The 25,279-nt window shown below is 35.6% G+C and overlaps 1 protein-coding gene across 4 annotated transcripts in view; it reads right to left on the reverse strand.

Annotated features, from left to right (window-relative positions):
• Positions 1 to 25,279, reverse strand: part of ZFYVE9 (zinc finger FYVE-type containing 9) — a 193,791-nt gene that overhangs the window by 94,132 nt on the left and 74,380 nt on the right. The window lies entirely within an intron of this gene.

A 25,279-nucleotide genomic window follows, 5' to 3' on the forward strand; every position in this document is an offset into this window, starting at 1 on the left:
AGATTGCTGGCTGAGAACAAAAATCTTAGCCAAGATTACACACCAAATACATAGCAGGGGAAAAAAATCTAAGCTGCCCTTAGGCAAAATTCCTGTACACAATATCACATAACATGGGCGTTTAGAATAGTAACATTTGCTATTTCTGTTTGAAAAGGCAATATAGCAGATGAAATAAACAAAGACTGGGAATTCTGGGCTTTAACTTCTGTTTTTTAAGACTGGGAATTCTGGGCTTTAACTTCTGTTTTTTTTTTTTTTTTTTTTTAACTGTCCTTATGTGCAGAATAATAATACCATCTGCTTTCACTGGTTTGCTACGAAGGCCAGGAAAGATCAAAATACACAACTCAATCATAAAAATATGCACAGCCCCAGCTACAGGGAATCAGAGCAGACAAACAAAAATTGGCCATGCCAATTTCCAGCACCTTATTTCCACTTTCCAGGGTCAGTTCCCGACAATCTTACTTTCTTATCCCTTCCATACCAGGCAACAAGGATCTCCTCAGCTCCCTGTTAAAATTTATTTTCTTGAGAACTCATTAGTCCCATATCACAGAGAGCTCCATACAGGCAGAAAGGTGTTCCCAGTAGTGTAAATTTTACTAATCCAGCTTTTATGGACAGTAAGTATCCTATATCTTACAAAGATGAAACAAGCGATGAGGTCCTATTAAAGACAAAGTGAGAGCAATCATCTCTTCTTCTACTAGATGTAATTAATATACCTAGCTAACATGACTACCAATTTACATTTTTCAGAGGTTTCACATTTTCAAAGTAACTCTGTGATACAGGGAGAAAAGGGGATATATTATCCTTATTTTCTATCAGAGGAAACTAAATTTGGATGGTTAAAAGACTTGCTCAGGGCTTCCCTGGTGGCGCGGTGGTTGAAAGTCCACCTGCCGATGCAGGGGACACGGGTTCGTGCCCCGGTCCGGGAAGAGCCCACATGCCGCAGAGCAGCTGGGGCCGTGAGCCATGGCCACTGAGCCTGCGCGTCTGGAGCCTGTGCTCCGTAACGGGAGAGGCCACAATAGTGAGAGGCCTGCGTACTACAAAAAAAAAAAAAAAAAGACTTGCTCAAGTTCACAGCAAACCGTATGAATACTAGGCACTTTACATACATGTATTATCTCATTCAACCTCATAAGTTCTATGAAGGCATTCATTTATAATTAACAGAGTTAAATAAACAAATGTGAAGTAGAACTGCTCTTTCATACAGCTAGTAAGTTACATTAAAAGTCTCCAAAGCCTCTGTTCTTAACCACTATGTAATAGCGTCTCATACTATTCACGTATCATTTTGAGACTTTGACTTTTCCTTCTCCATCACTATGACCACATCCAGTCAGTCACTAAGTCCTGTTGTTCTCTCTCTTAAATGGTTCTCCCCAAATCCCACCTCTTCCTCTCCATCCTATGCTAATGCCTTTATTCAAGCCTTTATTATACGAGACCTAGGAGATCATCAAAATCTATTATCTGTCCTCCTAACCTTCAGATGTGTCTTTCCAATTCATCTTTCACACAAATACCGAATGATAGAACTTCCTAAAAATTAAACTGAATTATTAATCTTGAAATCCTTCAATAACCTTTCGAATAAAGAGGTAAAACCAAGAAGCCTTCATTCACTCATTTATTCCACAAATATATGAGCTCTGATTATGTACTGGGCACTGGGCTACCCTATTGGGTGTAGCAGTGAACAAAACAGATATGGCCCTTACTTTTGTGGAATTTACAGTCTACAGAGGTTATAATCTAAAATCAAATAATAACACAAGTGAGTGTAAAATTACTTGCTTCAAAAGAAGTACATGGTAAAATAAGATCATGTAATCTAGGTTTTACCTAGATTGGCAGGGTCAGGGAAGATTTTATTTAGGAAATGACAGAGATAAAATCTGAAGCATGGGTAAAAGTTTTCTATGCATAAAATGGTACCAAGGAGAGAGACAAGAGTAAGCAGAAAAAATACCATGTGCCAGGGTGCCATTAGGGTTAGAACATGGCTCTATCAAGAAACTAAAAAGGATTAATGTGGCTAGAGACCCTGAGAGTTAAGGGATGCGTGGAATAAGATGAGGCCAGACCAAGCAAAGGTTCTCTAGGTTGTATTAACAGCTTTGGTATTTTTAACAGAGCAATGGGAAATCACTTAAATGTTTTAATCAAAGAAAAAGACATGATCAGATCTGCATGGCTGCAACGTGGGAGAAAAAATAGAGGGGAGCAAGAATAAATTTGGGATGGTTCAACATAAAAAATCAATAGAGGGCTTCCCTGGTGGCACCGTGGTTGGGAATCCACCTGCCAATGCAGGGGACACAGGTTTGATCCTTGGTCTGGGAAGATCCCACATGCTGCGGAGCACCTAAGCCTGTGCACCACAACTACTGAGCCTGCACTCTAGAGCCCGCAAGCCACAACTACTGAGCCTGTGTGCCACAACTACTGAGGTCCACGCGCCTAGAGCCTGTGCTCTGCAACAGGAGAGGGCACTGCAATGGGAAGCCTGAGCACTTCAACAGAGAGTGGCCCCTGCTTGCCACAGCTGGAGAAAGCCCACGCACAGCAATGAAGACCCAACATAGCCAGAGGTAAACAAGTAAAATAAATAAATTTTTTAAAAAGAAAAAAATCAATATAATACACATTAACAGGATGAAGGGGAAAAAACATGTGATCATATCAATTGATGCAGAAAAAGCATCTGACAAAATTCACTCTTTCATAATAAAAACAATTTAAAAAACTAGAAGTAGAGGAAACTACCACATCATAGTAAAAGCCACATATGAAAAACCCACAGCAAACATCATACTCAAAGGTAAAATATTGAAAGCTTTTCCTCTGAGATCAGGAACAAGGCAAGGATGCCTGCCTTCACCTCTTCTATTCAACATGGTATTGGAAATTCTAGTCAGAGTAATTAGGCAAGAAAAAAAAAAATAAAAGGCATTCGAATTGGAAAGGAAGAAGTAAAATTATCTCTGTGGATTATGTGATCTTGTATGTGGAAAACCCTAAAGATTCAACAAAAAAACCTGTTAGAACTAATAAATTAATTCAGCAAAGTTTCAGGATACAAAGTCAATAAACAAAAATCAGTTATATTTCTATACATACTAATAATGAACAATCTAAAGAGGGAATTACAAAAACAATTCCATTTACAATAGCATAAAAAAATAAAATATCACACTGGATAAAATATTCGTGTTATATATAAGGGACAAAGGGCTAATATCCATAACATATAAAGAGCTTCAGTAAAGTAATAAGAAAAATACAAATACCTCCAAGGAAAAACAGGCAGAGAACTCACAGAGATAAATTCACAGAAAATTAAATAAAACAGCCAATAAATAAAGAGATACTAAGTATCACTAGTGACAAGATAAAAATTAAAGAATGAGATATTCTTATTCTATGGTACAGGCAAAGTATTTTTTTTTTAAACTGACATCGTTCAGTGGTGGAGAGGACTTAGAGAAAAGAGGAACTTACTCCCATATTCTGCTGATGGCAGCATAAATTGGTAGGTTAATCTAACAATATCTTTAAAATTTTTAAGTGTTCATTTCCTTTGACTCAGTACACGCAATTTAAAAAATTTATCCTACCAAAAAACCCACATATGCAAAGAGATGTATACAAGAATTAGCTCTGTATACTTTGTAATAGCCGAAAGTTGAAAACAACCCGAATGTTCATCAGGAAGAAGAGGAATGGTTAAGCTGCAGTATAAACATAAAACCGAATGCAATTCATGCTGTTAAAAAGAATGAGATAGGGGTTTTCCTGGTGGTGCAGTGGTTAAGAATCCGCCTGCCAATGCAGGGGACACGGGTTCGAGCCCTGGTCGGGAAAAATCCCACATGCCGCGGAGCAACTAAGCCCGTGTGCCACACTACTGAGCCTGCGCTCTAGAGCCCACGAGCCACAACTACTGAAGCCCATGAGCCTAGAGCCCGTGATCTGCAACAAGAGAAGCCACCGCAATGAGAAGCCCGCGCACCGCAACGAAGAGAGCAGCCCCTGCTCACCACAACTAGAGAAAGCCCGTGCACAGCAACGAAGACCCAACGCAGCCAAAAATAAATTTTAAAAATAAATAAATAAATAAAATGAGATAGTCTGTATGTACTGACTGAGATGGAAAAGTAACAGTCAAGTTGGGGATCAGAGTTGGATGGAAATAGGGCCTTTTTCTTTCTCTCTTTTTACTTTACATAAATTTTTTAGGTGTTGGATTGAGATCTTTTAATTTTGAGTAGAGCTTCTTCTGTATTAAAAAAAAATAGAGGAAAAAAGAATATTAATTGGTGCCGTGGGTTGAATTGTATCTCCCCCAAATACATAAGAAGTCTTAATGCCTATTACTTCAGAATATGACATCATTTGGAGATAGGGCCTCTACAGAGATATACAAGTTAAAATGAAGTCATTAGGGTGGGATCCTAATCCATGAGGACTGGTGAACTTATAAAAGGGGCAATTTGGACACAGCATGCTTACAAGGAGAATACCATGTGAACATAAAGACAACCATCTATAAACCAAGGAGAGAGACGGAACAGATCTCTTTCTCACAGTCCTCAGAAGGAACCAACCCTATCACCACCTCCATCTCAGCCTTCTAGCCTCTGGAATTGTGACACAATAAATTCCCTTTGTTTAAGCCACCCAGTTAGTAGTATTTTGTTGCAGCAGCCCTAGTAAACTAGCACAGTTGTGAACTTTCAGAGGTAGAGGACTCGTGCTTTGGGAAAATAACCTCAAAAAAGAATGAAAAAAACCCCCAAAACAAAGATACCTTTTTAAAAGCACGAGCTAGGGTGCAGCATAATGCAGTTAAACAGAAAAAACCAAGAATACCCATCCTTGCCAATATCCCACAGGCTTATGAACAGTGTTGAGGGAATTCTTTACGTTTCCAATGGGCTTAGAGAAAGACACAGTAGTTAGAAAAGTGGATAACTTGCCAAGGGACTACCTGGAATGGCAAAGAAATGGCAGACAGGCAAAGGTATACATTTCTGTGGAACTACCCATGCCACAGAACTACATGAAATTGAGTGTAACATAACAGCACAAAACTACTGGACAGTGCCTATGACTGACATATCAATAGATAGTGTACTACAATATAAAATGAAAGAGAGACCTGGAAACACTCACCCTCATTCTCAAAAAGACAAAGATTATGATGTAATGAGACCCTCAGGTCATTAGAATTAGTACCATGGAAAAGATGGACAGAATCTAAGAGATATGAACCGAATGAGAAAGGGTTAATAATCCTGGATTTTAAATTACTGGATAATATTGAATTTGCCTAGAAGACCAAGATGAAGTTGTCTGCCATGAGCCACGTCAGTCAGTGTTTCTCAACAAAGGCAGTCTTGACATTTTGGGTGGGCCAATTCTTCACTGGGCAGCATTGTCCTGTTTAACACAGGACATTTAGCAATCCTCATCCCAGATTACTAAATGCCATTAGTGATCCTAGTCGTTATGACCACCAGAAATAACCCACCACATTCCAAACATCATCTAAGTATCTTCCCTAGTTCTCTGAGCTATAGGCTCAGAAGAGTAAAGTCAGTTCTAGAAATAAAGAGAATTATATATTTGTACATGTGAACTTCTTATATTGCTGAAGTATCATACCATATACCTTCATTATCACAACTAACACAATCTATTGCATTTATTTAACTTATTCAACTTATTCTCCATTTTCCCAAACTAGAATGTAAACTCCATGGAACAATGAATGAAAGTATTGTTAATACTGATATCACAGTGCCTGAAATAACATAGGTACTCGATAAATGCTTATTGCTTCCTGGATTAGTAAAATGATTGCACAAACGAATATATGAATGGAGAAACAAACATTAATGTGCACTTGTCAAGGAAGGGCTATATCATACATGCTCAAATTCACAACTTCAACAATGACACATTTTAAGCAGTTTATTAATAACAGTGACCTCAAGTTTTATAGGCCAAATGGTTATGAATGACCTTAAATGACAGGATCTGTATGATCCAACTAATTGTAAAGAGACAAATTATGATGATTTATAATACATATGCTATATAATGTTCCAGCGAAATATTGCTTAAAATGTTCTGTTTGTGTGTAATTTTCCTTAATGTGGCACTTCTGGGTTCCAATCTCAACATTATCATTCACTAGCCAAATAATTTTATGAGAATAATTTAAAATCTCTGAGCCTTAGTTTTTCCTCATATATAAAACTGAAATATTAATATCCTCCATGTAAGGTTTTTACAAAGATTAAATGTGATAATCCATGTAAAATGTAGCACATTATAGGTACTAAATATACGATGGTGCCCTTACATCCCTTTCCTTTTAAAATTTCCCACTCATGGCTTTCCACATAACAAACCCTACTGCGAAATTTATGAACAAGCTTCATATTCAGTACTTTTGTGCCTATTTATACCCCCTCTTACAGTGTGAATAACACTCCATTGCAATTCTTGAAAATTCAAATCATCAAATGCTCACTTATTTCTTTCCAAATTAGAAAGTAGAAAGAATGATGTCCCAAGTCTTCAAAAAGCCCTGTAATTATGACAAAAATAACTGCCTTGCAAGAACAAAAGCCAGGAGAGGAAAGTGCTTGTGACTGACAAATATCCAGCCACTCACAAAGACCAGTGACAGTAATAACTTGTAAACATTCTTAAGTACGAAAGAGTACTTTACCCTTGCATATTAACAAATACCAAAATCAATGTAATAAGAACTAAAGTAGCTCAGGTTCAAACCCTGCTTCTGTCTAAACACCTGCTGCAACTTTGCTGTTATTAATTGAAAACAATAATTATCAGAGTCATTTTAAGAGTGTATCTGGCTACAAAGAGTCCCTGACTAAACCTTTAAACTTTATTTCCAAGTGAGGCTATATAAACAGAAAGAGTTGTAAGACAATAAGATTCAACATAAAACCTTAAACTTGTATGAAGTTATCAGATTCATATCCTTTACTATACTCTGAATTAATTTTTTATATATCCTGTTATTACCTTGTAAATAACACACTTATAATGCATTATAAGAGTAATATGTGGGTTAAAAGTGCTAATTTGTAAAAAGGCAAGCAATTAAAACATATCCCTATTTTTGTAACCATACTCTGGTCATTCTTGATTTTAAAAAGTTTTTATTACAGAAATTTTCAATCATATAAAAGTATACGTAACAGCATAACAAACCCCCAAGTGCCCATTACCCAGGTGAGACCATTGTCAAAGCCAATCCTCACCCACTTATCCCCCATTTAATCATTTTGAAATACATTTCAGGTATCATTTAATCTTTAAATATTTCAATATATAATCTCTGAAACATAGGGACTATTTTAACATAACAATACCACACACCTTAAAAATGAACAATTTCTTAATATCAAATATCCAAGCAGTATCAACATTTTAAAAAGTCACATATATATTTTTAATAGACTTTATTTTTTAGAGTATTTTGGGGTTCACAGCAAAATTAAGCAGAAGGTACAGAGATTTTCCATATATCTCCTACCCTGGCTACATGCCTAGCCTCTGCCATTATCAGCATCCCCCACCAGAATGGTACATTTTTTACAATCAATCAATCTACACTGATACATCATTATCACCTAAAGTCCATAGCTACATGAGGGTTTACTCTTGGTCTATACATTCTATGGGTTTGGATAAATGTATAATGACATTTATGCACCATTATAGTATCATACAGAGTACTTTCACTCCCCGAAATATCTGTGCTCTGCGTATTTATCCTTCCCTCTCCACTAACCCCTGTAAATCACCAATCTTTTTGCCTCCATAGTTTTGCCTTTTCCAGAAAGTAATATAGTTGCAATCATACAGTATATAGCCCTTTTGGATTGGCTTCTTTCACTTAATAATATGCATTTAAGATTCCTCCATTTCTTTTTAAGGCTTGATAAGCTCATTTCTTTTTAGCACTGAATATTCCTTTGTCTGGATGTACCACAGTTTATCCATTCTCCTCCTGAAGGACATCTTGGTTGCTTTAAAATTTTGGCAATTGTGAATAAAGCTGCTATAAACATTCACGTACAGGTTTTTGTGTGAACATATAAGTTTTCAACTCACTTATATAAATACCTAGGAGCATGATTGCCAGACTGTATGGTAAGCTTATGTTTCTCTTTGTAAGAAACTAACAAACTGTCTTCCAAAGTGGCTGTACCATTTTGCATTCCCACCAGCAATAAATGAGAGTTCCTGTTGCTCCACATCCTCACCATCATTTGGTGATGTCAGCATTCTGGATTTTGACCATTCTAGTAAGTGTGTAGTAGTACCTCAATGTTGTCTTAATTTGCATTACTCTTATGATGTATGATGTGGGCAATTATTCATATGCCTATTTGCCATCGTATATCTTCTTTCACAGGGTGTCTGTTAAGGTCTTTGGCCCATTTTTAAATTGAGTTGTTTGTTTTCTTATTGAGTTCTCTGTATATTTTGGATAACATTTCTTTATTGGAAATGTCTTTTTGCAAATATTTTTCCCAGTTTTGGTTTGTCTTTTCATTCTCTTCACAAGTTATTTCACAGAAGTTTTTAATTTTAATTAAGTCCAGCTTATCAATTCTTATCATGGATTGAGCTTTTGGCATCTAAAAACTCATCACCAAATCCAAGGTTATCCAGATTTTCTCCTACATTATCTTCTAGGAGTCTTATATTTTTGCATTTTACATTTAGGTCTGTGATCTATTTTGACTAAATTTTTATGTAAGGTGTAAGATCTGCATCTAGACTCAATCTGTTGCATGCAGATGCCCAGTCTGCCCATTGTATTGCCTCTGTTCCTTTGTCAAAGATAAGTCAACTATATTTCTGTGGGCCTTTTCCTGGGATCTCTCTTCTGTTCCACTGATCTGTCTGTCTATTCTTTTGCCAATGCCAAAATGTCTTGCTTACTACAGCATTATAGTAAGTCTTGAAGTCTGGTGATGCCAGTCTTCCAACTTTATTCTTCTTCAATACTGTGTTGCCTATACTGGATTTTTAGTCTCTATATACAAACATTAGATTCAGTTTGTGGGTATATAATAAATAACTTGCTGGAATTTTGGTTGGGATTGCACTGAATCTATAGATCAATCTATAGAACTGACATCTTGACAATATTGCATATTCCAATCCATGAACATGGAGTATCTCTCATGAGAGTTCTGTAGTTTTCCTTACATAAATCTTGTACATACAACATATTTTGTTAGATTTATACCTATGTATTTAGTCTTGGGGGTGCTAACATCGATGATATCGTGTTTTTAATTTCGATTTCTACTTATTCATTGTTGGTATATAGGAAAGCAATTGACTTTTGTATATTAACCTTATTATCCGGCACCCTTGCTGTAATCACTTATTGGTTCCAGGAGGGGTTTTTTTAATCAATGTTTTCAGATTTTCTACATAAATGATTATGCTATCTGTGAACAAAGACATGGGTTTATTTCTTTCTTCCCAATCTGTATACCTTTTATTTCCTTTTCCTGTCTTATTGCCTGAGCTAGGACTTCCAGTACAAATGTTGAAAAGCAGTGGTGAGAGGGCACATCTTGCCCCATTCCTGATCTTAGTGGGAATGCTTCAAGTTTCTCACTATTTAGTATATCAGCTGTCAGTTTTTTGTAGATGTTCTTTATCATGTTGAGGAAGTTCCTCTCTCTTCCTTATCTACTAAGAGTTTTTATAATGAATGGGTGTTACATTCTGTCAAATGGTTTTTCCTGCATCTGTTGATGATCACATGATTTTTCTTCTTTAGCCTATTGATGTGATGGATTAAAATTAATTAATTTCCTAACGTTAAACTAGCCTTGCATAACTAGGATAAATCCCACTTGGTCATGGTATATGATTATTTTTATACACTGTTGGATTCAATTTGCTAATATTTTGTTGAGGATTTTTGCATCTGTGTTCATGAAAGATATTGGTCCATAGTTTTCTTGTAATGTCTTTGTCTAGTTTTGTTATTAGAGGAATGCTGGCTTCACAGAATGAGTGTGGAAGTATTCCCTCTGGTTCTATCTTCTAAAAGAGATTATGGAGGAGTGGTAAAATTTCTCCCTCAAATGTTTGGGTTCAGCAGTGAACCCACCTGGGCTTCGTGCTTTCTGATTTGGAAGGTTATTAATTACTGACCCAATTTCTTTAATAGACATAAGCCTATTCACATTGTCTACTGTTTCTTGTGTGAGTTTTTGCAAATTGTGTCTTTCAAGGGATTGGTCCATTTCTTTTGAGTTACCAACTTTGTGGACATAGAGTTGTGCATAGTATCCCTCTATTACCCTTTTAATGGAATGTGTAATGATGTTCCTTCTTTCATTTCTGATATTAGTAACTTGTGTCCACTCTCTTTTTTCTTAATGAGCCTGTCTAGAGGCTTATCAATTTTATTGCTCTTTTCAAAGACCAGCTTTTGGTTTCACTGATTTTTCTCTACTGACTTCCTGTTTTCAATTTCATTGATTTCTACTCTAATTTTTAATATTTCTTTTCTTCTGATTACTTTGGATTTGATTTGCTCTTCTTTTTCTAGTTTATTAAGGTGGACACTTAGATGATTGACTTTAGATCTTTCTTTTCTAATATATGCATTCAATGCTGTATGAGTCTTATATTTTTAATATAGTGTTTTTATTAAGCTTTTATGAATATATTTAAATTTTTAATTTTATTTAGTTTTTTAATGTTATACTTGAATCAAGAATCAAATAAGGTCCACACTTTATGACTGGTGAATTTGTCTCAAGTCTCTTTTAATATATAGGTTCTCCTTCAAAAATATTTTACTGAAGGGAGTTCTCTGGTGGCCTAGTGGTTAGGATTCCGGGCTTTCACTGCTGTGGCCCATGTTCAATCCCTGGTCAGGGAACTGAGATCCTACAAGCCACATGGCCCCCCAAAAAATAATAATAATTAAAAATATTTTTAAATTTTTTTAAATAGTGTATGATACAGTGGTTTAAAAAAAAAAAAAAAAAGATTTTATTGAAGAAATTGAGTCATTTGTCCTGTACTTTCCCACAATCTGGATTTCATTGATTGCCTTCTGTGGTGGTGTTTAACATGAGTTTCTCTAACTCTGTATTTCCTAAAATTGATTGCAAAATCTAGACATTTGATCAGATTTGAGTTTGACTTTTTGCAGCAAGATTATTTTATAGATCCTGACTTTTTTAGTTGTATCAATATTAAGAACCACTCTAAGAATTAAAAACAGAGAGGAAAAGAGAATAATTATCCAAAATTCCACCAAACAAAATGATCCATTTTCAGTTTTACATGTTCCTCTTAGATATACTTATTTTTATGCGCAAGAATAATCTTTACAATTATAAACAAAATATAACTATGAGTTTGCATTTTATTTTACTCATACATCATCATAAGCATTTTCCATACAGCCTTATAAAAATTATTTTTAATGGTGGAATCAAATTACATTATTATATTTAACTTATCACTATCCAATTTTGTACAGAAATTATTTCAAATTTATTTGCTATTTTAAGTAACACTAGGGCTTCCCTGGTGGTGCAGTGGATAAGAATCTGCCTGCCAATGCGCGGGACACAGGTTCGATCCCTGGTCTGGGAAGATTCTACATGCCACGGAGCAGCTAAGCCCATGCACTACAACTACTGAGCCTGTGCTCTAGAGCCCGCCGAGCCATAACTATGGAAGCCTGCATGCCTAGAGCCCATGCTCCGCAACAAGAGAAGCCACCGCAATGAGAAGCCCGCGCACCACAATGAAGAGTAGCCCCAACTTGTCACAACTAGAGAAAGCCCTTATGCAGCAATGAAGACCCAACACAGCCAAAAAAATTAATTAAATAAAATTTTAAAATTAAAAAAAAAAAGTAACACTAAAATGACCATCTTTTTGATTACAAATCTTGTTCTTGGGAATTATTTCCCCTGAAAGGAATTAATAACTCTAAGAATTGATACATATAGCTTTTTGAATATAACCATGCTAATATCAACTTAACATCACCTTCATTGTGTATTATCAACATTTTCTGTTTTTTTGCTATTTAGGCATAATTTTAATTTCTACTTCTTAATATAAATTTAAATATTTCTCCACTGTTTACTAACCCACTTAAACATCTCTTGCCCATTTATATATTGAAAATGTGATGAATGCATTATATAGCAAAGACACATTTTTAGTTGACATCCTATAACCACCTTCTGATTTGTTTTGTCAAAAGAAGCATTGGGGCTTCCCTGGTGGCGCAGTGGTTGAGAATCCGCCTGCCGATGCAGGGGACACGGGTTCGTGCCCCGGTCCGGGAAGATCCCACATACCATGGAGCGGCTGGGCCGGTGACCCATGGCCGGTGAGCCTGCGCGTCCGGAGCCTGCGCTCCGCAAAGGGAGAGGCCACAACAGTGAGAGGCCCGTGTACCACAAAAAAAAAAAAAAAAAAAGAAGCATTGATTTAAGACTCAATATTCTAATCTGAGTTTTTCAATTAATTCTGTTTTGATTTAGAAAAATTGTGACCCACCTAGATGAAATGTACAGATTCCCAGAAACGCAAAACCTACCAAGTCTGAATCAGGAAGAAATAGAAAATCTGAATACATCTATAGCAAAGAGATTGAATCAGTAATCAAAAACCTCCTAACAAAGAAAAGCTCCAAATCAGAGGGCATTGCTGGTAAATTCTACCAAACATTTTTTATTTTGTGGCCACGCTGTGTGGTATATGGGATCTTAGTTCCCAACCAGGGATCAAACCCGTGCTGCCTGCAGTGGAAGTGCAGAGTCTTAATCACTGGACTGCCAGGGAAGTCCCTACCAAACATTTAAGAACACCAAATCTTAAACTCTTCCAAAAAACTGAAAGGGAAGGAATATTTCCTAACTCACTCTATGAGGCCAGCATTACTGATACCAAAGCCAGACAAATACGTGACAAGAAAACTATAGACCAATATCCCTTATGAACACTGATGCAAAAAATCCTCAACAAAATACTAGCAAACCAAATTCAGCAACACATTAAAAGGATTATATATTATAACCAAGTGGGATTTTTTTCCTTGAATGCAAGGATGGTTCAACAAAGGAAAATCAGTCAATGTAATACACAACATTAAATGAATGAAAAAAGATCCACATGATCACTGATACACAGCACAACAAAATTCAACATGCTTACATGATAACTACACTAAACAAACTTGGAATAGAAGGAAAGTACCTCAACATAATAAGGGCCACATATAAAAAACCCAAAACTAACATCATATGCAACAGTGAAGACAGAAAGCTTTTCCTCTCAGACAGGAACAAGACAAGAACATGCACTTTTGCCTCTTGTATTCAAACTCAGTTTTGGAAGTTTAGCCAGAGCAAATAGGCAAGGAAACCAAATAAAAGGCATTCAAGTTGGAATTTAAGAAGTAAAATTATCTCTGTTCACAGATGGCATGTACAAAACCCTAAAGATTGCATGCGCACGCACACACACACACACACACACACACACACACACACACAAAATGTAAGAACTAATAAGCAAATTCAGCAAGGTTGCAGGATACAAAGTCAACATGCAAAAATCACTTGTATTTCTATATACTAATAATGAACAAGCCAAAAGTAAGATAAGTGAGACAGAAAAAGGCAAATACTGTATCATATTGCTTATATGTGGAGACTAAAAAATAATACAAATGAGTGTACATGCAAAACAGAAACAGATCTAACAGATACAAAAAACAAACTAGTGCTTACCAAAGGGGAAAAGGAGAGGGGGAGGGGAAAATTAGGGGTACAAAATTAAGTGATACAAACTACTATGTATAAATTAGATAAGCAATAAGGATATATTGCATAGCATAGGGAATCATAGCCATTATCTTATAATAACTTTTTTTGTTTGTTTGTTTGTTTTTGTTTTTGTTTTTGCGGTACGCGGGCCTCTCACCGTTGTGGCCTCTCCCGTTGTGGAGCACAGGCTCCGGATGCGCGCGGCACGTGGGATCTTCCCGGACCGGGGCACGAACCCGCGTCCCCTGCATCGGCAGGCGGACTCTCAACCGCTGCGCCACCAGGGAAGCCCTATAATAACTTTTAATGGAGTATAATCTGTAAATATACTGATTCATTATGCTATACACCTGAAATTAATGTAATATTGTAAATTAACTATACTTCAATTTAAAAAATTTTAATAATAATGAACAAGGACTTCCCTGGTGGTCCAGTGGTTAAGACTCCGTGCTTCCACTGCAGGGGGTGTGGGTTCAATCCCTGGTGGGGGAACTAAGATCTCACATGCCACGTGGTGCAGCCAAAAAAAAAAAAAAAATTAAAAAAAAAAAATGAACAAGCCAAAAAATGAAAGAAGACAATTCCATTTACAATAGCATCAGGAAGAATAAAATACTTAGGAATTAAATTAACTCAGAAAATGACAGACTTGTACACTGAAGACAACAGAAGATTGACAAAAACAATTTCAAGAAGAAATGCCATGTCCGTGGATGAGAAGACTTAGCATTATTAAGATGTCAATATTACCCAAAGTAATCTTCAGATCCAGTGTGATCCCTATCAAAGCCCCAAAGACTTTTTTTTCAGAAACAGAAAAATCCATCCTTAAATTCATTCAAAAGGAATCTCAAGGGATCCCAAACAGCCAAAATAATCTTGACAAAGAACAAAGTTGGAAGATTCACATTTGATGGTTTCAAAATTTACTACAAAGCTACAGTAATCAAGACAGTGTGATATTAGCATAAATAATGATACAAAGAAGAGAATAAAACAGAAAACACAGAAATAAACTCTCACATGTATAGATAGTCAAATGATTTTTGACATGGGTGCCAAGACAATTCAATGGCAAAAAAAGTCCTTTCAACAAATGGTGTTGGGGGTCTTCCCTGGTGATGCAGTGATTAAGACTCTGCACTCCGAATGTAGGGGGACCAGGTTCGATCCCTGGTCAGGGAACTAGATCTCACATGCATGTTGCAACTAAGATTTGCATGCCACAACTAAGGATCCCACCTGCTGCAACTAAGACCCAGCACAACCAAATTTTAAAAAAAAATGGTGTTGGGAAAACTAGATATCCACATTCAAAAGAATAAAAGAATGAAACTAGACTCTTACCTTACACCATATACAAAAATTAACTGAAGTGGATCAAACACCTAAATGTAAGTGCTAAAACTATAAAACTCTTAGAAAAAACATAGGGAAAATGCTTCATGACATTAGATCTGCCAATGCTTTCTTAGATGTGACACAAAAAGCACAGACAACAAAAGAAAAAAACAGGTAAGTTGAACTTCATCAAGATTTAAAACTTTGGTGCATCAAAGGGCGTTACTGACAGAGTGAAAAAGCAACTCATGGAATGGGAGAAAATATTTGCAAATCAAGATATCTGATAGGAATCTGATATCCAGAATATATAATAAACTCTACCACTCAATAACAAAAACCAATACTTTATAAAGAAACACAGTCAACTTTCCATAAAGATATAATTAAAATAATAAGTTACCATTTAGGGATAACACACTATACACAGTGGTAGGTAACATTTTTATTACTTCTAATAGTCATAATTCATTCATTCAACAGATCTTTATTATATGTAATTGTGCAACTTAAGTGTTTTCACCGTTATTTTACAGATGATGAATGAAAGTGTCTTGTGCCCAAGATCATGAAGAAGCTAATAAATGGCTGTGAAGTATTCTGAACCTAGATTTGTTTAGAAATATTGATCTCTTCTGCTTATTACAATGCTCTAAACACCACAGTTCAACACACTTTCAGTCTGAGAAGTTACTACCTCTCTGCTTCCCAAGGAGTATAGCCAATGGCTATGTTTTAACACCAAAGGACAAAAAAAACCTTGAGAAAATTGATCTCTGAAGTTATAAGCCAACAGATTATCTTAAGGTAATTAAGAGTCTTATAAAGACCTTGTAATTCAGGGTCTTATAAAGGTTATTCTGTATTCACCACCAAAATTCCCAAATGCTAAACAAAACTTACTGTAATGCCAGTTATTCAAATGTAAACTGCAACTAATTTAATATATAACTTCATTTAAAATAACAAATTGCCATCTAATAAAATACAAATCAGATATTTTCACCCTTCTTTTTGAATTAAGTATAAAATTTGCTTTGAAAACATGGTATAAATACAGATGTTCCTCTCAGAAATGCTAAGAAAATAACATAAAAATCGCCATAAAACCTAACGAGTTTTTAATTTTTATCTTCTCTACTACATCTATGGGGAAAAAGCATGAGTTATACAGCCAAAAAAACCTTGGTTGGTTCATAGTATCTCAGTTTCTTCAACTGTAAAATAAGGATAATATCACCTTTTACAAAGGTTTACTAGAAAGAGTAAACTAGATAATAAACAAATTACAGAGTATGTACTAAATAAATGTTAGCTCCCTTCTGATTCTCTTTTAGCTGGTTGCCCAGGAACTCTGTGGTCATAGTCCCGATGTTGCTAGAGAAGTGGCCCTAGTACTACAGACCTTAATTTCATCACTCTCTTATTCTGTTTGTTCCTAAAACCATTGCATATTGCTTTGGAGTGTGGACTCTGGAAGTCAAAGAATCTGAGTTTGATTCCTAACTCTAGTTATTGGCTGTGTGATTTCTGAACAAGTTAATCGTTTTAGACCTATTGTCAAATGTGGATTATAACACTATCTACTTCATAAGGAGTTACATATATTAAATAGGATAATATAAGCAGCTTTTAGAAAAGTATCTAGCACATGATAAACAATAAATATCACCTATCTCATTCTCCTTGCCGCCACTAGCACCACCATCACCATCTATCTGCTTCCAACTGCAAAGCATCTGCAGCTTTGTAATTGTTTTGTTACTTATTTCATATACTTAAGCTTTGTCATCTATAGAAATGTGAACAGTATGTTTTAATAGAGTGGCCATTTTTCTACCTTTTTTTGCATCTCTTTGGTTAAAACCAGAACACTAAGCAATAAATAATTCTCACCGAATGAATCAATGAGTAAACAAATAAACGGAAATGGATAAACAGACGGCAACACAGATTGGCCCTATAGGACTTTATTTGTTTCTCCATTCAAAAGTGCTTGTATTGCTAAGATAATGTAACAAGTTCAAAATGTCTCCAAAGAAAAATACTGACCCTATCCCATGAAGTCAGGATTGGAGTAGTATGAACTGGCTGAAAGTTTGATACAAAGTCTTACAGGGCTATGAAAATTTCAATTTTCTACTAGGCTTTACTTTCCCACTCCAACATAACATTCTCTTTTCTGAAACGTTCATCACCCATCCCCATTTCACCTTCTCTCAATGTTTGTATTTCCTATATGATGGATGAGCCAAGGATATAGAAATTTCTTAATGCTCTCACCACTAAATACAAAAATCTACCTTTTTCTTTCCCCACCTTTCTTCCCCTTGTTGAAAACCTAACCCTCAACAGATGAATAGATCCCATCCCTTTGAACTTCTCAAAAACTTTTCCTTTGATCAATCCCCTTTTTCCCCTAAAGCAACTTGCCTAGAGGATCATTCATGATTTTATATAAATACAGTAGCATCTCCCATCCTTAAAAAAATTCACCCATAATCACCATCTTCATTTAATAATTGTCCCAATTTTTTCTGTTCTCCCTTAGTAAAACTTGAAAAGGACATCTCAATCTCCTCACTTCTTATTCCATTTTCAACCCATTCTGGCTTCTGTATGCACAGCTCAACCAAGACTGCTTTTATCAATGACCCTGATGTAGTCAAGTCCAGTGGTCCCTTTCCTGTCCACATCTTATTGACCCTGATCAGCATTTGGCATAGGTGATAATCCCTATCCTTTGACAAACTACATTCTTCTTTTGACTTCCGAGACAACACATTTTCTTGGTTTTCTGCCTGTTTCTCTGGCCACTCCTTCTCAGTCACTCCCTTCTGCACTTGACCTCAGTGGCTCAGCCCTGGACCCTTTCTCTTTCCTCTGTACACTCTTCCCTAGGTGAGCTCATCCATTCCCATGGCTTCTCTCTGTACTCCCTACATGAGCTGCAAAGGCCAACATGATCTATTCCCTGATCTCCTCTCCAAGCTCTTTTTATGTGACCTATCTTACTTGCTATACTTTAACCACACTATATTCCTTTCAGTTTCTTGAATTGGTGCTTTCCTACCTCAGAGACTGTGTCCATGATGTTTACTCTTCCCAAAGCATTCTTCTGTCTGTTCTTTGAATGGCTGACTCCTCAAATTTCATGTATCACCTAAAATTTTGTCACTTCTCAGAGGACTTTCCAGACCTTCCTCCCCTTCTCCGTTTTTAATATTATCCCTCCTTCTTAATTTCCTTCATATCCCTTATCACAATTTGAAATTCTGTTTGTTTGCTTTTGGTTATTTCCACTAATATTTACATGAGGGTAGGGATCATAATGTCATTAGTATAAACTCAGCACCCAGCACAGTGACAAACATGCACTCAGTGTTTGTTGAATAAATTAATGATCTGGGATTCATACATTTGTTCATTAACAAACATTTATTGAGCACTGTGCTAGATGCTGGGGATACAAAGAGAAATCATAATCACAAGATCCTTACAGACCAACGGGGGAGAAGGACAAAGACAATACTGTATGATAAGTGTTATGACATGGATGAGACTGATTTTTAGCCAACACAGCCTTTTGAAGGGTGTGAATGGAAAATATTTTCTAGATTCATTAGAACTCAAGATTAATTCAAAATGTTGATCCTGTTTTACCATGCCAGAATGGTTAAACTCATAATATCAATGATAAGACAGGACAAACAGGTTTTCAGGCAGAGTACGAGGGAAACTAAATTACCATGCAATGTTCTATTTAAAGCATCTGTTTCTTACTCTCACATCTATTGTTTCCCATCAATAGGTAAGTAAATAGAAAATTAGGAAAATAAGCTTGTTTTGGTTTGAATCTATCTTTAATAGGAAAAACATATATGACTAACTTAAAATATTTTCCAAAGTCCTTACATCCCTTATATTCTGTATTTGATGCCATCATCCAAAGTCTCAAGGTGCTGTATAAAAAGATGTTCTGTTGCATTAAGAGATAGTATTCATTTCTTTATTTATCCAACTAATATTTAGTAAACACCTATTATGTGCTAAAGCTGTGGATATAGTAGCAATCGAGGCAGAAAAGATCCTTACCCTCTTGGAGCTTTAGACTCAAAATAATAAACATGAAAATATATAAACAGAAAAATTGAAAATTCACTAGATCATTTTTAGAATTGATAATCAAACAGCTAAATAATTCTACTGAAATACATTATAAGTGTATAGTTTAATACTCATAGATACTTGTGAAAGAATTTAAAGTGGATATGTCTAAGAAAATGAAAGTATCTGCAAAACAAATACCTGATAGAGAACTTGAATCAAAATATAAAAAAGAACTTTTAAAATTCAACAATAAAAAAACAAACAACCCAATTAAAAGATGGGCAAAAGATCTGAATAGACACTTCACCAAAGAAGACACACAGATGGCAAATAAGCATATGAAAAGATGTTCATTATCATATGTCATTAGGGAGTTGTAAATTAAAACAAAAATGAGAGGGGACTTCCCTGGTGGTCCAGTGGCTAAGACTCATGCTCCCAATACAGGGGGCCCAGGTTCGATCACTGGTCAGGGAACTAGATTCCACATGGCACAACTAAGAGTTCACATGCTGCACCTAAAGATCCTGCATGCTGCAACTAAGACCCAGGGCCGCCAAATAAATAAATAAATTTTTTTTTTTTTTAAGTGAGAAACTACACCTGTTAAAATGTCTAAAATCTGGGAATTCCCTGGCAGTCCAGTGGTTAGGACTCCTTGCTCTCACTGCTGAGGGCACAGGTTCAATGCCTGGTAGGGGAACTAACATCCCACAAGCCACATAGCATGGCCAAGTAAATAAATTAAATTAAATGTCTAAGTCTAAAATCGACAAGACCAAATTCTGGTGAGGATGTAGAACAACAAGAATTCTCATTCATTGCTGATAGGAATGCAAAAGTGGTACAGCCACTCTGGAAGATAGTTTGGCAGTTTCTTACAAAGAGAAACACAGGCTTACCATACTCTCCAGTAATCACACTCCTACATATTTACACAAACGAAAAACTTACATCCACTCAAAAACCTGTACACGAGTATTTATAACAGCTTTACTTATAACTGCCAAAAATGGAAATTAACCAAGATGTCTTTCAATAGCTGAATGAATAAACAAACTTGTGGTATACCCATAAAATAGGACACAATTCAGCAATTTAAAAAAATGAGGTATCATGTCACAAAAAGACATGGAAGCTCCTTGCCACTGGCTTTAGCAATGACCAAAAAAAGCAAAAATAAACAAGTGGGACTACATCAAACTACAAACCTTCTACACAGTAAAGGGCATCAACAAAATGGCAACATATGGAAAGGGAGAAAATATTTGAAAGTCATATATCTGATAAGGGGTTAATATCCAAAATGTACAAAGAATTTATACAACTCAATAGGAAGAAAACAAACAATCTAATATAAAAATGGGCAGAAGAGGGCTTCGCTGGTGGTGCAGTGGTTGAGAGTCCACCTGCCAATGCAGGGGACACAGGTTCGTGCCCCAGTCTGGGAGGATCCCACATGCCGTGGAGTGGCTAGGCCCTTGGGCCATGGCCCCGGAGCCTGCGCATCCGGAGCCTGTGCTCCGCAACGGGAGGCACAACAGTGAGAGGCCCACGTACCACAAAAAAAAAAAAAAAAAAAAAAAAGGCAGAAGACATGACTAGACATTTCTCCAAGAAGATATATTAATGTCCAACAGGTATGTGAAAAGGTGTTCAATGTCACTAATCATCAGGGAAATGCAAATCAAAACCACAGTGAAATATCAACTCATACCGGTCAGAGTGGTTATTATAAAAAAAGGCAACAAATAACAAATGTTGGCAAGAATGTGAAGAAAAGAGAACCCTTGCACACTGTTGGTGGGAATGAAAATTGATGCAGTCGCTACAGAAAACAGTATAGAGGTTGCTAAAAAAAAAAAAAAAAATAGAACTACCATATGACCCAGAAATTCCACTTCTAGGTATTTACACAAAGAAAACAAAAATTGCTAACTCAAATAGATACCTGTGCCATCATGTTCACTGCAGCATTATTTACAATAGCCAATATATGGAAACAACCTAGGTGTCCAACAATAGATAAATGGATAAAGAAATTCTGGTATGTATTTATGTATGTATGTGTACACACACACACACACACACACACACACACACACACACACACTGGACTATTAGCCACAAAAAAGAATAAAATCTTGACATTTGCAGCAACATGGATGCAACTTGAGGGCATTACATTAGTGAAATAAGTCAGACAGAGAAAGAGAAATACCAGACAAGCTCACTTATATGTTGAACCTAAAAACTACCACATCAAAACAACAAATAATGAGCTCACTGAATCAGAGAACAGATTGGTGGTAGTTGCCAGAGGTGGGGTGAGGATATATGTGAAACAGATGAAGGTGCTCAAAAGACACACACTTGCAGTTATAAAATATATGTGATAGGGTGTAGTGAGTGCCATCCTAACTATAGTTATTAATACTGTATTGCATATTTGAAAGTTGCTAAGAGAGTAAATCTTAAAAGTTCTCATCATAAGAAAATTTTGTAACTATGTATGGTACAGATGATAACTGGACTTACGGTGATCATTTCACAGTATATACAATATATACAAATATCGAATCATTATGTCATATACCTGAAACTAATATAATGTTATATGTAAATTATACTCAATTTTTTAAAAGACAGGGAATAATCTTAAATGTATATTTCTAAGTCAAAGATGCCAGTTTGAAAGCCAACATAATGTATGATACTAACTATAAGACATTCTGGAAAAGCCAAAACTACAGAGCCAGTGAAAAGATCAGTAGTTTCCACAGTTCAGAGAAAGTAAGGGAGAAATACAAAAGTGCAGGACAAGGGACTTTTAGGGTAGTATAACTATTCTATATGATACTGTAATAGGATAGATAATATGCATTTATCAAACCCATAGAACTGTACAACACAAAGAGTAAACTCTAACAAAAAATATAGCATGTATTTCTTTTATAAGACTTTTGTTAATAACAATGTATCAATATTGGTTCATCAATCTCAATAATGTACCACACTAGTGCAAGATGTTAATAATGGGGTCCACTGGAGGGGGCGGGGGTATACAGACTTTCTGCTCAATTTTTCTGCTGTAAAAATAGTCAATTCAATAAGGAAACAGTAGTCTTAAGTGACACATTAGACCACTTGGACTTAATAGATATCTACAGGACATTCCATCTAAAAAAAAACAGAATACACATTCTTTTCAAGTGCACATGGAACGTTCTCCAGGATAGATCATATGCTAGGCCACAAAACAAGTCTCAACAAATTTAAGAAGACAGAAATTATATCAAGCATTTTTCCAACCATAACGGTATGAAACTAGAAATCAGCTACAGGAAAAAAAAAAAATGGGGGAAACACAAACACGTGGAGACTAAACAAAATGTTCCTAAAAAACCAATGGGTCAATGAAGAAATCAAAGAGAAAATCAGAAAATACCTTGAGGCAAATGAAAATGGAAACACAACTTTCCAAAAATCTATGGGATGCAGCAAAAGCAGTTAAAGGAGGCAAGTTTATAGCGATACAGGCCTACCTCAAGAAACAAGAAAACTCTCAAATTAAAAACCTAAACTACCAACTAAAGGAATTAGAAAAAGAAGAACAAAGCCCAGAGTCAGTAGAAAACAGAAAATAATAAAGACCAGAGTGGATTTAAATAAAACAGAAATTAAAAAGAAAAAACAAAAAACAGAAAAGACCAATGAAACCAAGAGCTGTTTTTTAAAAAAGATAAACCAAATTGATAAACCAATAGTCCCACTTATCAAGAAAATAAGAGACAGGACCCAAATAAACAAAATAAGAAATGAAAGAGGACAAATAAAAACTGATGCCACAGAGATACAAAAAATCATAAGAGAATATTATAAACAGTCATATGCCAATAAATTGGACAACCTAGAAAAAACGGACAAACTTCCAGAAATATATAACCTTCCAAGAATGAATCAGGAAGAAAGAGATAATCTGAACGGACCAATCACTAGTAGTGAAATTGAATTTTTGATTAAAAAAAAACAACAAAAACTCCCAGCAAACAAAAGTCCAGGACCAGACAGCTTCATAGGAGAATTCTACCAAACATATAAAAAAGAGCTAACTATTTCTCAAACTACTCTAGGGAATTCCCTGGTGGTCCATCGAACAGGGCACAGGTTCAATTCCTGGTTGGGGAACTAAGATCCCATAAGCCGTGTGGAGTGGCCAAAAAACAAGAAAAAGAAAAAGAAAGACACAAACTATTCTTAAAAAATTGAAGAGCAGGGAACACTTACAAATTTATTCTACGAAGCCACCATTACCCTGATACGAAAGCCAGACAAAAACACTACAAAAAAAAAGAGAGAAAATTACAGGCCAATATCTCTGATGAATGTAGATGCAAAAATCCTCAACAAAATATTAGCAAACAGAATTCAACAATATATTAAAAGGATCATACAGCATGATCAAGTGGGATTTATTCCAGGGATGAAAGATGGTTCAATATCTGCAAATCAATCAATGTGATACACCACGTTAACAAAAGGATAAAATCACATGATCATCTCAATAGATAGAGAAAAAGCATTTGACAAAATTCAACAGCCATTCATGATAAAAAAAAGAAAAAACTCTCATCAAAGTTGGTATAGAGGGAACATATCTTAACACAATAAAAGCCATTTATGACAAACCCATAGCTAACACCATATTCAATGGTGAAAAGCTGAAAGCTTTTTTCCTAAAATCAGGAACAAGACAAAGGATGCCCACTCTCAATCATTTCTATTTAACATAGTATTGGAAGTCCTAGCCAGAGCAATCATACATGAAAAAGAAATAAAAGGTATCCAAATTGGAAAGGAAGAAGTAAAACTGTCATTATTTGCAGATGACATGACACTACATATAGAAAAACCCTAAAGTCTTCTCTGAAAAGCTATTAGAATAAGTGAATTCAGTAAAGTTGCAGTATACAAGGTTAATACACAGAAATCTGTTGCTTTTCTAAAAACTAATAATGAACCACCAGAAAGAGAAAGCAAGAAAATAATCTTGTTTAAAATTGCATCAAAAAGAATAAAACACCTAGGATTAACTTAACCAAGGAGGTGAAAGACTGAAAACCATAGAACATGGATGAAGGAAACTGAAGATGATACAAAGAAATGGAAAGATATCCCATGTTTGTGGATTAGAAGAAGTAATATTGTTAAAATCTGTACTACCCAAAGCAATCTATCAAATCCCTATCAAATCTATCCCTATCAAATCTATCCATCCCTATCAAAATACCCATGACATTTTTCACAAAACTAGAACAAATAATCCTAAAACTAATATGGAACCACAAAAGACCCTGAGTTGCCAAGGCAATCTTGAAAAAAAGAAAGCTGGGGTTAGCACACTCCTTGACTTCAGACTATACTACAAAGCTACAGTCATCAAAATAGCACAGTACTGGCACAAAAAGACATATACAGATCAACGGAACAAAATAGAGAGCCCAGAAATAAACCCATGCACTTATCGTCAATTAATCTATGACAAAGGAGGCAAGAATATACAATGGAGAAAAGACAGTCTCTTTAATAAGTGGTGCTGGGATAACTGGACAGCTACATTTATTTTACAGAATAAAATTAGAACATTTTTTCATACCACCTACAAAAATAAACTTAAAATGGATTAAAGACCTAAATGTTAGACTGGAAACTATAAAACTCCAAGAAAACACAGAGAACATTCGTTGACACAAATCACAGCAATAGTTTTTTGGATCTGTCTTCTAAGCCAAAGGAAAGAAAATCAAAAATATACAAATGGCATTTAATTAAACTTAAAAGCTTTTCTACAGCAAAGGAAACCATCAACAAAACAAAAAGACAACCTACAAAATGGGAGAAAACATTTGCAAATGATC

Source organism: Kogia breviceps, chromosome 1, assembly GCF_026419965.1.
Source record: "Kogia breviceps isolate mKogBre1 chromosome 1, mKogBre1 haplotype 1, whole genome shotgun sequence".
In the NCBI taxonomy this organism is placed as follows: domain Eukaryota; kingdom Metazoa; phylum Chordata; class Mammalia; order Artiodactyla; family Physeteridae; genus Kogia; species Kogia breviceps.